At 44.7% G+C, this 14,387-nt stretch overlaps 1 long non-coding RNA gene across 1 annotated transcript; it reads right to left on the reverse strand.

The window, feature by feature from the left end:
- Positions 1–330: 330 nt before the first annotated feature.
- Positions 331–13,450, reverse strand: LOC124849326. The gene is made up of 4 exons (XR_004789714.2): positions 13,173–13,450; positions 12,320–12,388; positions 9,134–9,345; positions 331–647 (listed from the first exon to the last, which is right to left on the reverse strand). It is a non-coding gene; the product is annotated as an uncharacterized LOC124849326 (long non-coding RNA).
- Positions 13,451–14,387: the final 937 nt, after the last annotated feature.

Consider the following 14,387-nt stretch of genomic DNA (forward strand, 5'->3'; position numbering starts at 1 on the left):
AGTTTGGTTTATGAGAGCCGAGGGTCACAGGCAAGATGTCTGTCAGCCTGTCTCCATGTGTGCTCTTCTGCATGACACTCAGAGGAGAAATGTGAACTGTCTTTCCATGACACAGATGAGTGAAAGCAGAAGCATGTTGATGACAGCAGACCACAGCCGTCTGTTTATTTGTTTCTTATGTATTTATGTTTTATTAGTTTAGGGAGTTCTCTCACTAAGCACACAAATAAGGATCTTCAAAAAGCAACATGACAACGGACCACAGTCACGACGAGCAATTTATCTTGGAATTTTTATAAAAATGTATTCATATTTCTCATTAAGTAGCTCATTCAGATTGATTTTATCATCGCTCCACTCTTTTTTTTCTTCTTTTAATCTATATTTTTTACACTGTTTCAGGAACAACTCCTTCAGTCAACTCTGGTTTTCTAAATGCTCTTTATGAATAAATGTGACTTGGCTTGACAAAGTCTTCAACTATCATTGATCTGCTGAATTCCAAGTATTAGTGGACAGTTTCTAAACTCCTTCCGAGGTTTGTGTTTCACCGCTGAATGGATTATCTTCAAGTGAAACTTCTGCATCGCTGAGTTAATCCATGTCAGTTATTCGATTTCCTTTACAATTTTGACTTCCTCTTAAACCTGGAACGAGAGAGCAAAGAAAAAAGAATATGACTGCTGACGTTTCACTCTAATGCAGTTTCATGGGTGATGCAAGACAAGTGAAACTCACAATTGTGCCAAAAACATACTTTATAATAACATACAATTAAAACAACACTGGCCTGCACAGCTTCGATAAAATCTAACTCTTAATGAAAGGGATGACTTCCATGATGCAAGACTTTTGTTACATGATACAGCAGGTGTCATGGGATGAACCTGAACGCATGAACATGCTGCACAAGTGACAGGGCTTTGGGGGACTGCTTGTTATTTCACACAGTATGGTGGTCAGAGGCTGGAGTTGATTCTGTCATTGTCTTCGTGTCGCTCCCGGGCACGGCCGAGTCTTCAGTGCAGGAAAGAGCCGACCACAACAGTTCTTCAGCTGGCAGCTTTAGTTGGTACGTGAGGACATAAAGCTTGCCAGTGAAGAACTGCTGTAGGTCAGCCAATGAGCACCTTGCCCCCAACACACACAACCTGCAGAAAAAAATGTGAACACGACATCAGTGAAGTCAAGTTTCCTGTCAAAGGGACATTTTGACGGTTTGATTTCTATCTGCTGCTCGTTTCCACCTGTGACCGAGGCTCGACACCTCTCAATCAAACAAACACTGATAATCAAAATCACCGCCAGCACACAAATTTCTACATTTACAATACAACAGGAAAATCTCCGGAAGACTCATTACGAGCGAGTGGGCGCTCTACCCAGGTGCCGGCCCTTGCCTGAATGCTCCTTAAAATCTCCCGCTGCTGTACATACGTTGTTGAGGCCTTTCGATGATAAATTGTTGACTTTGTATAACAGTTGGGGCCTTTTCATTTCGTTATTTGTGCAGTTGGAGATATTTTTAGAGCCAGCATCTAGCAACCTTTACTTGTGCTTCATCTTTAGGCGCTTCCACATTGCCTTCGGCAAATCCTCGCTTTCGTTTGGCTAGGGTGGTTGCCACTTGGCACTCAAACAAATACACACGCACACACACACACACGCACACACACGCGCACGCACGCACGCCTTTCTGTGCTTGCTTTAGGGGAACTTGCTGTTGAAGAGAGGTGAGAGTGTAGAGGGAAAGATACAAGAGAGGAAAACTTAATAACATTCTTTTGTCCTTGTTTGTGAATACTGTGGTTTGCAAAGTGTTGAAATGTGTTTAAATGTGCGTGCATGCATCAACAGACGAGCTGTGTGTGTGTGCACCGGCATTGCGCTACAGCCTGCATCAGACATGCCAGCCTACTGTTTTAGCATTCTCTCTGCTTTAAACCCTAATTGAATACAGAAGTCCCTGCTAGCGAGATAGCTTGGCCTCTGGTTACAGCCTGGAACTCCTGATAGAAAACAGCTCTTGTCCCGCGGGGCAGTTCAGTTTACAGCAGGCATACAGGGCCGACTGAGGGGATTTTCCTTGCAGTTTAGACACTTCCACTCCCTTGGGTGTGCGAAAACTTCATCAGCATGTCAAGTATTTGGTTATTTCGCCTTGAGAAAAACTCGCAAAAATATTTCCAATCACGATGAATGTTAGTTTAACAAATGTCGGTCGAAGGATGAAACCCTTGAGAGCAACGACACACGGCCAGTGTGGACTACATCTTCTTTGCAATATGGAATGGTTTTGAAAGTTGAACTATTGTCTAATCAAGTGCTAGAGATTAAAAGTGACAGGAAAGCCCTTGATATGATGTACCACTTTTAACATCCCCTTTCAGACACTATGTAATACTAACGACTAGCTCAGGATTTGTCCTGCCTGGACCCAGTTCAGCTGGACTGACTTCAACTATTGCAGTCAGTCCCTCTGAAAAGCAGCCTTTCCCTAGAAGCATTTTCTTTCACAGTTCAAGGACAGGACTTTGGGCAAACTAGCTCTCAGCAGCACCGTGAACCCAGCAACCCCTAGAAACTCAACGAACCCCACGCTGCTCTGAGCAACAGTGGAAAGCTCTGGACTGCGCACACACACACACACACACACACACACACACAGACACACACACACACACACACACACACACACTCTCTCTCTCTCTCTCTCAATCTGTCCGGGTGGTGTTCTTCCACTGAGACTAGGCAAAGAATTCTGAATGGGTAGTGGGCCTTGAACTTGCACTGACTCCAGAGGGATTCAATGTGGGTGTGTAATATTGGAGATGAGAATCAGGGCAAAGGCTCTGCTTTTGTTTTCATTGAGCAAATTTGTAAAGAGGCACCTGATAGCTCCACTGGCTTTTGTTAACACTGAGAAGATTAGTTTCTCCTGCTGACCGACAAGAGTGTATTTAAACTGGCGAGAAGATTACAGTTTTACACAAGGATGGAGAGAGAAGTAAACAGATGAAGGGAAAAGGATAGCGAAAAGAGCAGCAAACACAGACGAGGTCGGAGATCAGCACTGCAAGCTATCGTTTCTGCCGTACACTGTTATCCAATATTTTCAACTTACGCTGTTTTGGGCTCCGGAAAATGTCTGGCATAAAGACGAAGGGTGGCGCCTGGGTAGAGCGCCCGCTCACTCGCCACGATATTCCATGTATTCTCACATGGACTCACTTAAATTAACTTATTCCCACCTTGTTTATTAACAACACGTTATACGTTTCTAATGCCGTAGCCTCCTCTGCTACATGTTAAATCAATCATCGAATGCTTATGTATTAAATGCAAATCAGAAAGTTCCATGTTAAATGTTGTTTTCCATGCTGTTGGGACATGCAAGGCTGACTGGGAAATTGACAGCAACAAAAGAATAGGCAACAGAAGCCAAACCAAAAAAAGGACTATATGACAAGTTTTGCCTCTGGCGAGCTTAGAAAACATCCTGTTGTGACAAGAGCTGCAGTTGTTTTTCCCTGTAAATGTGATTCTCAACCCCTATTATTCTTTAGCTATGTTCCTTCTCTGCTCACGATATGTTAAGCATGCACGCTGCACGCACACAGCGGCCATCCCAGAGTGGAGAACACAGTGTACCAGAGGAGTGATTTATTACACAGAGCTGACGATTCCCAGGACAATTACAGCCAGCCCGAGCAACAGGCTGAAAATGGCTCCTCACAGTGTGTATACGCACAAACACACGGGGAGCAGGCGGTGCGTGTGTATATTAGTAATTCAAGCATTGGTGACAGTGAGAACAAGGCCGCCCGTCCTTATTTTGAGTCGTTACTCTTCGGTTAACATGGACACAGAAGCATCCCACATACTGTCTATTTGCATTTCAAGTGTTTTCAGCTTGTCCTGGGGGCTGCTTAGGAGACAGATGAACCCAAAAGCAAAACTGTGAAATACAAACACCTAGGCCAAAAAGCGTGTTTGATGGGGATGAGGTGGAAGTTGACTTGTGATTTCAAGTTTGTCGACATGTGTTCATACAGAAAGAGGTTTGCCTAAACAAAGAGAGCTTTTCCTCTAGGCGATGGGAAACACCCTTATTTATTTTCAGTGCAAGCTAACTCGCTTCAGGGGGCGACTGTGGATTCAGTTTGAGTTGTTACGGTCTTTGTCAGTGAATTCTTTTGCCTGATATCTAATTGCTGAAGTATGACGAAAAGAAAAGAGAGAAATAACACTGAGGATGGAGAATGGATTCAATCTGTGAATGTCTGCCAATATCAACATTTCCCAGAGGGCGTGCAGGGAATGACTTGGCAGGCACAAAAAAATGGGAAGCCCCTTGAATCATTCTAAGAATGCCATTTCTTATCCAAATTCAAATGCAAAAAACCCCCAAATTTCAGTCCAGTCCGTACTGGGACATTTTACAGATTATGTGTCCTGTGAAAAAGTGCTAATAGAAGCTAAATATTTCTCCTGCAACATGAGACGGCAAACACGGGGGATACTGGACACCTCCATAAAAAGATCTCAGCCACATTGCATGATGTTTGTAAATGTGGGGCAAACACTATAGCTGAGTTTACCATTGTTGTCTTTTATACAAGCAGGATTATTTTACGTATGTGCTTGCTGTGTTATGAGGATGGGAGAGGCCTTGTCTACAGATTCTGGCAAGTCTCTTATCTCTCCTCCAAAGGCATCGCCAATATTCATTTCTCAAGCAGAAGCCTCCAACCATCTTTTCTGGTATTGCAGTAATCTAAAATATTTTCCTTTGACTGTTAGGATCTTGGCAGAGCAGCTAATGTTAGCTTTGTCACACAAACCTTGGTATTGTAATTTATTCAATACCAGTGTAACAATTGCAAAGATCCAAGTCCAGTTTGTCCCACAAAAAAAGTTATCGATAAAAACATAAAATGAAACATATGTGGGGATATGGTCCTCTGGCATTAAGTTTTTCCCAATCATTACTTTCTTGGGAGTTGGGAATGTAGTAGTAGCCTACAATGACAAGTCCTCAAACATTTTGTTTGAAAAGAAAAAGTTTCTTAATCAGGCAGCTCTGTCATTTGCATTCCAATCAATGACTCAATGACTCGTGTTTGTAACTGAGATTCTATGAACTATTTACAGCCATGTTAAATGTGGACACCTGGATAAAACTAATGAGGACAAAGATTATTATTAAAATGCTATACTTGATCAGCTGTGCACCCCCAACCCCCATAATCATTTCCGCAGATCTATGACAAACTGCTTTCAAGAGTGGATCAATATACGATATTTGCCGGTGCATTCCTCCTATAGAGCCTTGAATGAGACTAGTGCGTAGAAGGGGAATGTAGACAAACACACACACAGGAAACATTGCTGAGGTGTAATTCTGAGACATGCTACGACAAGCACTCTGTCAATGTTGTTCTACTGCAGGCTTGATGAGGACCAATGTAGCCTAAAGTGTGAGGCGTGTGTCGGGATCATGAGTATGCATGAGGCATGTGAGCGAGCAAATGTATGCATGCATGTGGAGAGAGGGGAGGGGGGTCCACGGCCCGTTTTAAAGAAATGCAACCAGCTCGTTCTCACAGCACACGCTATATGTGAACTAACAAATGCCACTTGACACTGCGTGTGTGCGTGTGAGACGGAGCATACATGCACGGAGCATACATGCCTGTGCATCTATACTGTATAAGCTGTACTTTTGCCCGTGGCTGCTAGTTATCTGGATATGAATTAATGATTCAAAAATAAACTAGAGACATACATCAGGCGTCCTTTAAACGTGGACTGAGTTCCCTGTAAAAAAGGCTAATGTGTTCCTCATAAGAGGTTTAGTCTGCTACAGCTGTTCCCCTGGCAGGCAACATTCAGTAACAGCCCCAAGTGCAGTAATGAGACGGTTTCTCCTAATTTGGGGGTTGAAGCTGGAGGGTTGGGGGTAAAGGATAAGGGATGCAGAGAAAGACAGCAGTTGGGGCGGGGCCCATGAAACACGGCATAAAAAAGAGACTCCGCAACATGTGTGCACACCGTTCTTCTGGGCCAAAAATACACTTCCAACAACAACAACCTGACAGCAGTTACGCTATATCGTCTTATTATCCACACAGATGTGGAGTTTTCCTTTGATCCAGAGAGCACGGCTTGTTAATGTTCTGATTTCCTTCAAGTGCACAGTCCTATTTGCTTAAGGAAGAAGCAAGAAGTGATGTGAGCTCAGCAGGTGGGAAAGAGGAAAAGGAAATGGCCCTTCCAGTAAAGTCTTGTAGAGTGTCTAACGGGATTTTACACCGAGCATCTGGGGGCAGGAATGCATGGGAACAGTATGGAGTCTTTGTGTGTGTAGGAAGAAAGGGTGTTGGGATGGTATCTGCCTTGGTGATGTCATTAAGTGAGAAGCTGAAAACCTGGTCCCAGTGTTTCTGCCAAGTGGCAACCCATCGTCACGTCACCCGTTGGTTTGTGAACTGATGTTTTGAAGCCTCGAGTTGGCATTTCGGCCTTCGACATCTTGTTTTCTGAAACCAAAAGTAACCATCTTTATAAGGGCGGGGGCTGGCGCTGACTGTGACTGAACTCGAGGACACTGCACGTCCTCCTTCTCCTGCAACATGCACCCATTGGACGGAATTAGCTGTCAATCACAATGGTATCCACAACCCAGTGCATACTGTGCTTTACCATTTTATTATTATGGGAGCATAATTTTACAAAATGCTGTATTGAGAAAGACTTGAAACATGAGACTGAGGCCATATTAGTGGAGTCGCCCTCTGCTGGTCACAGGTTTCTGGCACATTAGCTTCACTTTCCGAGTCTACTTCCATTTTTATATACAGTCTATGGTTCCCAGCAGGGACAGATAAGACAATGATGCAGCACGACTCAGAATCCGCATATCTGTGTGTTTGTGTGTGTGTGTATTTTTCTAATGCACGTTTGCTGCAAAGGACACATTTTTCCACACACACACACACACACGCACAGGGGAGGGATCAAATAATCTTTTGGAAAATACAACTGAACAGGAGGGAGAGAAAAAAAAATCTCCTGAGACAGTGAGACATAGAAACTGAGGGGAGGAAGTAGGGGTGTGAACACTGGGCAAAGAGGCCCAGCATAAAGACAAGGTTTGTGTGTTTCCTCTGGCTGTCATCTCTTCCTACCGCTGGGAAGAAGAGTGTCAAAGAGAACATTGTTTCCCTCTATGTATCTGTTTGTGTCCTTCCCTTGCTCTGGGTAAACCCTGCTGTATCTCTCTCTCTCTCTCTTTCTCTCTCTCTCTCTCTCTCTCTCTCTCTCTCGCGATATATAATAAACTGTATACAACACCCCCCTCCCCCTTTAACTGGCATTTAAGATGGCATGCTTAAAGAGAGGAAATGCCTGTAGGGCAAATAAATAAGAAGTGGTAGGTGCCCATGCGTGGTACAAATCCAGGGAATCTCCTCAGTATCATCCCTTCACCTCACCCATCCTCCTTTCATTTTTGTCTTTTTCCTGCAAGAAGTACTCTTAGAAAAAACGTTAACAAAATACCAAAGCAGTCAAACAGCAAAAAAAACAAAAGCTCTATTCAACCACTGTAAACCTTCTGCCCAGTGCCAAGCAGCCGACAGACACTGATAGTGACAAACTGGTGAACACAGTGGAGCATTTAGCAGCGAAAAAGCCAGATATTCCCCTGAGGAGTTGGTGGAGACCAAAAACTGAGCACAGAGGAGAATGCATGTTGGACTTGCATTTATCAGGTGGCCAGAGAGACTACTCCAAATTAATGATAATGCTGTTCTGCCTTGGATTTCCATATCAACTGTACATCTTTTGATTGAATAAGTCTTTTGTGGTTGACTAATGGCTCTCTATTGGACAGTTGGCATTATCATTTCTCAGCCAACCATACAAAGTAGAGTTTCCTTTAACCTGTCCCGTTCGTGTGGAAAATAACTGTCATCCCGTCATCTCCTGCCACTGATCAGCGCCCGTAAAGGGTTAACATGCCACGCTATCGTGGGTGGGTCCCCACACGGCATAATAATTTGGTTTATTGGTTCTTGGATTTAAGAGCTTAATTTCTCATTAGATTGAAAAGGTTAAAGAACTGCATGTCTATCACACCGACAGAAGATGAAATGATAAGCTGATGACAGTGTGGTAGGTCAATGAAAAACTGAACATTCAACCACAGAGTCATCACACACCACTGAACAGGGTGAGTATGTGTGTGTGTAGGGGGCATTGAGGGGGTAAAAAACGAAAAACGAAAAGAAAAAAAATGTGTTTGCATAAGTGTGTGTATCTGTGTGTGTGAGTGTGTTTCCTGCTGTTCTGGACCCAGCTGTACCCCGATGGCCTAAGAGCACAGAGTGCTAAACTAACAGAGATGAGAAAGAGACATTCACCCTTGAGTTAGTGAGCTGGAAGAACACTGTGGTCTGACACCCCATAAAGAAGGAAACCACCTCCACGCCATTTACCTCGTGAACCAAATCTCTGGACACGCATACAGATACTAATACACATCCACATAAGACACAGCCTGTTAAAATATCCTCTACAGGTATTTACCGAACACATTAGATATGTCAGATGAAGAACTAATGGAGTAAGTTACCACTTGACTAGACTGGACTTCCTGGTACATTTACTCTGGCAAAAACCAACCGGCTCAAAACTAAATGGTTTTTTTATTTGAAGTTATTGCATCGGGACATTTTAAGGCATTTGAAAGAATTTTTTTCACTACAACTTCCTGTTCCCTCCTTGTCTGGCAATTTTTCTTTGGTTCTACATCTTATGTAAAAAGGAATAACAATGGGTACAGGTACCTAACCCTTTGCCTTCTTTTATATTGCATGTAAATGTCCTTCATTTGAGGAGCTGAACTTGACGTTTTTTCTTGATTACATAACTTAACTAAGTAAACATTAATTATCTGAATTCTTTTTGCAGATAAATTCTGCACTGGCTGATGCCAGAACCCTGCATATGGAGAACTTTATTCTCCTGAAGCGCTCTCATTCTATCACTTCTCCACCATTCAGTGTTCCCCGCACTCATTTCTCACGCACTTTTTTGAGCTTGCCTTTTTCCTCCATCTCTCTCTTACCTTCCGTGATCTCTTTCGCACTTCAATATCATCGTCCTAGCGCTTCCTTCATGTTGTCCCTTTCTCTCCTCCTTATCCTGTGCCGCTCTCTCCCTCTGTGTCTTTAGGTTGGTCAGTTCAGCGAGGCCGAGTTACATTCCTGGGATGCCTGCTACATATGGTCCACATTCCAGCCGGTCTGCCGAGAGGCCCACCGCTCCTCACCGCTGGCCCTGCAGGGACCAGCCCACAGCTAAGTGTGCGACAGCACTGCTTCAGCCTAAAATTATCTTAACACAGCTCTAGTGTAGCTCAGCCTGTGCCAGCATGCGGCTGGAGTTTATTAAGCCTCGCCGATCAAAACTCTGAATCAAGACCCAAACCGAGCCTACAATGACATTTCATTTAGCTCTCTTTCTTTGCACACAGGCTTCTGTACTTTTTGTACTTTCTCCGCGTAGCTGTACCCTCGGGCTACTTTAGCTCTGTCGTCCATCTATGGATGTGTGTGTTCAAATTCTAAAAGCCACAATAGGCCCTGGTCTTTAATTAGGTCACCAACAGGAAAGTGTGACAAACTAAACCAGGCGACTCCACGTGGAAACTTAACACCTCGCAGGATTACTCATCGGGTTAACTCATCGTGCTTTTATTTAAGAGATAAAACAATCCAGAGAGAACTCTTCCAGTGGACAGGCACACATAGCACAACATGTGCTGTCCACATGAGTATGGGGCTGGTCTGGTAAACCACACACAGTACTGCTGAGGTGTGGTGACAATCTGTCTCCATATGAAGCGGTTACAGTATAGTGTGGGACACAACTGTTAGCCCTGCATCACCAGCTACTATAGGTCTTGCAGCACTCACCCGCTCATCCTTGTCCTTTTCGTGTGCAATCCCAGCATGTGCACATCACACACACAACTATGCACAGCATGACAACACCTGGCCTTAGTTATCTTAATCCAAGGCAGACACACACACTCTTTCAAACCGACAATTCTAAACTTGCTAACCTCTTTCAACTGCATATGGATATTAGAAGCAACATTTCCATATTCAACAAACACCGTTAAAACACGCAGAAATATTGGCCTATGCTTGTTAAAGTTAGCCCTCTGAGGCTGTCTGGGTGTGGCCATGAAAATGTGCAACCTCACTGCAGCTACCGCATTTCCACCGCAGATCCTCCCCTCTCTGATTGGCCATCAATAGCAGTCAACGCTCATTCCTGCTCTGTTACAGCAAGTCACTTAAATGGGCCAGTCACTCATACGCTTAATTTAGCAGGGAAGGAGTGACTCATCAAATTATACATATTTATATTTTATGGTTATGATCAGTGTCAGCAGCACTGAGGTAAAATGGTTCAAGGCCCTTCTGTGGGTATCTTAGAGAGTCAAGTGAAAGATCTGTTTTTGGGGCTAACCCCTTCGCTATGCAGGTCCAGAGATAAATGTACATAATTGCATAAAATATGTCAAATACACAAAAATAAATACACAAAGATAACGGCATTCGCATGCACACAAATAATGACTTTCAGGATGACTTGACATTTGACTCTAGATATTAGGACACGGACATAAAATTGCTGGCACCAGGATTTCAATGTTTCTCCCCTCGTACATGCCCTTTCTGTGTGTGTTCGTGTCTGGGGAGTGGCGCAATAGACGTCACTGCTGGACGGCTGTATTAATCACATCTAGCCACGCAGCGATAACGACTGTGCCGAATAACCACTAACACAAAGACACACACAGGTTCGACGAATGTGGCTCAAACTGTCAGAGCCCAGACAAAGCAAACACTCAAAAATGATGGCAGAGGGGAGAAGAGAGAAAAAGAGCGAGGCAAGGATCTCATAAGACAGTAACGTATAAGCATTGAGCGGTAAACTTTTCTTTACAGTACAGAAGGGCAGATTGTCTATAGTGATGAATAAGGATGTCATAATCCTTCAATTGATGATTCATTTAGTCAATTAATTATTTACAATTCAACAATAATAACCCGTGAATCATAAGAATGGGGCTACTGACATTGATTCTGTCATACCGTTAAAATCCTGATAGTTCACTACTACACTTCTAACAATACCACCATGTTCACATCCTTTTTGCCCACCAGTCTTTTAATACACACAATGTTCCATTGTGACCAAAGTCACACTCCATTTGAGAAAACTAGTTCCAACACAGCACTTCCTGCATGGAATGTGGGTGGGGCGTGTGCTCGACCAAGGATAATTTTCATTAAAATGTTTTAGTTTTTTTTCAAATTCAAATGGTGTCACCCTGATAATCCAGATGTGTCCAGTGGCCCGGACTCTGACTGGCCTGCAGCATCATGTATAATTCACCATTCATAGCCAAAGAGGGGATAATTACAGCAGGCCGAGCGCTCTTAAGGAAGGGCTAGGCAGCAGTGGGGGAAGTGAATCCTGAGAAACTAACAAGCGTCATCCAGAGAATCTCCAGACGTAATGATGCGTCGTCTTCGAAACAGAACGGCAGGATGACACACGGAAAAAAAGGGACATTGCTACTTTTGCAATTTAACCAGGTCAGGTTAATGAATCCCTCAGGAACTACAATGTGAGGGGGAAAAAGGCATCAGCTCAGAGGGATGGCCATGATTTGCAGAAAGTCAAGCTGTCTATCAGGAGATGTTACGCCTTATAAAGATCAGAGACGCCAAGGTCCTAGCTGTCGTTTTGCTGATATAGATGGGATGCAGGTGGAAAAAGCCACTGGTTGCAAAAAAAAATGCGAAGGTGGGGAGAAACAGCGGCCCAGCGGCCAGGCCTCACTGAATCATAACCAGACTCGGTGCCGTTTTCTACCAAAGAATTTGAGCTTTGGAACCAAAGTGTTGATAAGTTTGTAATTTTTTAACCCATTGCCATCCGCGGTGTGGAAATATTTAAACTGGGATTGCACAAGCAAAAGGTTTAAGATTACATATCCCCTGCCAGTAGAATGCATAGAAAATGGGGTGGTGGGGCAGAGTAGACAACAGGTTGATGAGCACAGAGCAAAAACCAGTGTGCCAGTGAAAAAAAGGGCAAGCAATGGACCCAATGGAAGTTCTGAGGTATAAAAACTACAATATGCCCCATTATGTCACATGCACACACACTTCCTGATTAACACAAAGCTGTAAGCATTCCACAGGTTGACGCAAATACAACCCCTACTAACCTCCGTCAGTTAACTCCGCTGCAGATTCCTGGAAGCAGATCAGGTGCGGACGGGGCGACCTAAAGTTGACTGAAAGACAAGAAGGTCAACCGAAGGCACCTGGAGACACTGGAAGGGGGGAAAGAACAGCACAAGATAAGCTTGAGAGGGGAAATTAATGACGCGGAGAGAGAGACAGAGAGAGAGAGGAGGAGGAGGAGGAGGAGGAGGAGGAAGATGAAGAAGAGGAGGAGGAGGGGGGCAACCCTCCACATCCATGCTGCGCTATAAGGGTGGGGCCTTGAGGAATCCACTCTATCTGCTTTCCCCTCGACTTAAAGCTTATCTTAATTAGGCTGCAAAGGGTTAGTCTGCCTGTGCACTCAATTATGATTCACTCCTCGATATTTTTCGACAAGTCGAGCAGACCACAGCCATATATCTATATATATCTATATATAGATATAAAGATATATATCTATATATGACAGAGAGAGAGAGAGAGACAACTCCTCCGTCCCCCCTCCTTCCCCAGCTGGATTTAGATTCATCCAACGCCCAAACGTTCGCCTGGTCGACAGACACACCCTCCCCATCACACTGTTGATGGGGGTCGCACTGTACCATAAGACAAATGCAGACGGCTCAGATTTTACCTACAGGCCCTCGGGCTCACCGACACGGCACCGTTAGTGTCGGTGATCACTGCGTTCAGACTGACACCACACCGCTCGATAACATGAATAAAACATAATATGACGCGCTCGGGATGGCGCCGTAGCACGCCCTGTTCCTTGGCCTTTAGGTGTCACCTCCGCTGGAAAAAAAAAAAAAAAAAAAAAGTTTGCAAAACGTCATTGACAGTCGCACTTACTTTGATCCAGGTGAGTCCGCCGGCTCCGCCGCGAGCCACTTGGCGCTGTGGTCTCACTGTGCCAATTATGCGCAATTTGTGCCGTGCGCGAGGCACATTTGAGGATTATTAGCCGCTGTTCTGTGACCGTCTCTCCCCCCACGCCCAGTTCGCCCGTGGCATTCAGCAGGGCCGGCTACTGTAAAGTTGCCACGTCCGTTACATTTCACACTCTTGTGAAACCACACCGACCTCCTGAGCTAAAAAAAAAAAAAAAAAAAAAGGGGGGGGGGGGGGGGATATATATACTCAACTTACTTCTTAACCGCGTCATGTTCCAGTTGATCTAGGCTACTGCGGGGGGATATGGACCAAAAGATGCGTGCATCAAGATGGCATTACATTGTGTTATGTAATATCGCCCTTAATGGAAATGACTAGAGGATCTTCAGAGCCATCGGTGGCTGTAAGGGACTCGGCCCTGTCCGGACTCTGTCGAGTGGAAACGGTCGGTTCTTTAACGTGTGTCAGGGTGGAAGCCTGACGGAGACGCTCAGCCACACCTTAACTCTCAATCAATTTTTCTCCCCTGACACTTCCAGAGGTTTCGACGAGACTCGAGTTCACCCTGACTACACTGCCGCTCTGTGTGTCACTCTCTCCGGTGTTAACATTTAAACATTAAAGAAAAGGAAGAAATTAAAAACGCTCCAATCTGAGTATCCGGTTGTCCGGTCCCACCCCGCGCCGCTCGCCGCTCCTCGGGTCTCCCTCCCCGGTCTCTCGCTCCAGTCCAACTCCTCTCTTCAAACCGGCTTCTCACTCCGATCAGCTGGCAGGCTCGTGACGTCAGAACACCCGACCGGCCAATAAGACGCGAACCGGAAAACTCGCTACTGACGCCCACTGCATACGCACGATGACGATCCGGTGCATCGACCAATGAAAGCGCGGATGTCTGTGAGAAATAAGGCGGGCATTAGAGAGGTTGACCAATGGGATTACATCCGCCCATGGGAGGCGTTTTGTCCCCTGACCTATCAGGTGTCGGGCAGTATTACGTGTGGAGTGTTGAGAACTTTAAAAGAGCAGCAGGAAACGAAATAGAAATTACAGATAGTTGAATTATGAAATGTCACTAATCAGGTCACCAATCAAGAAAAGGACAGCTGGTAATGATTGTTATTCTTACTTTGTGTGTGTCACAACAAATGTTGTCTATTGTTATCAAGCCAA

Source organism: Scophthalmus maximus, chromosome 11, assembly GCF_022379125.1.
Source record: "Scophthalmus maximus strain ysfricsl-2021 chromosome 11, ASM2237912v1, whole genome shotgun sequence".
Classification (NCBI taxonomy): Eukaryota; Metazoa; Chordata; class Actinopteri; order Pleuronectiformes; family Scophthalmidae; genus Scophthalmus; species Scophthalmus maximus.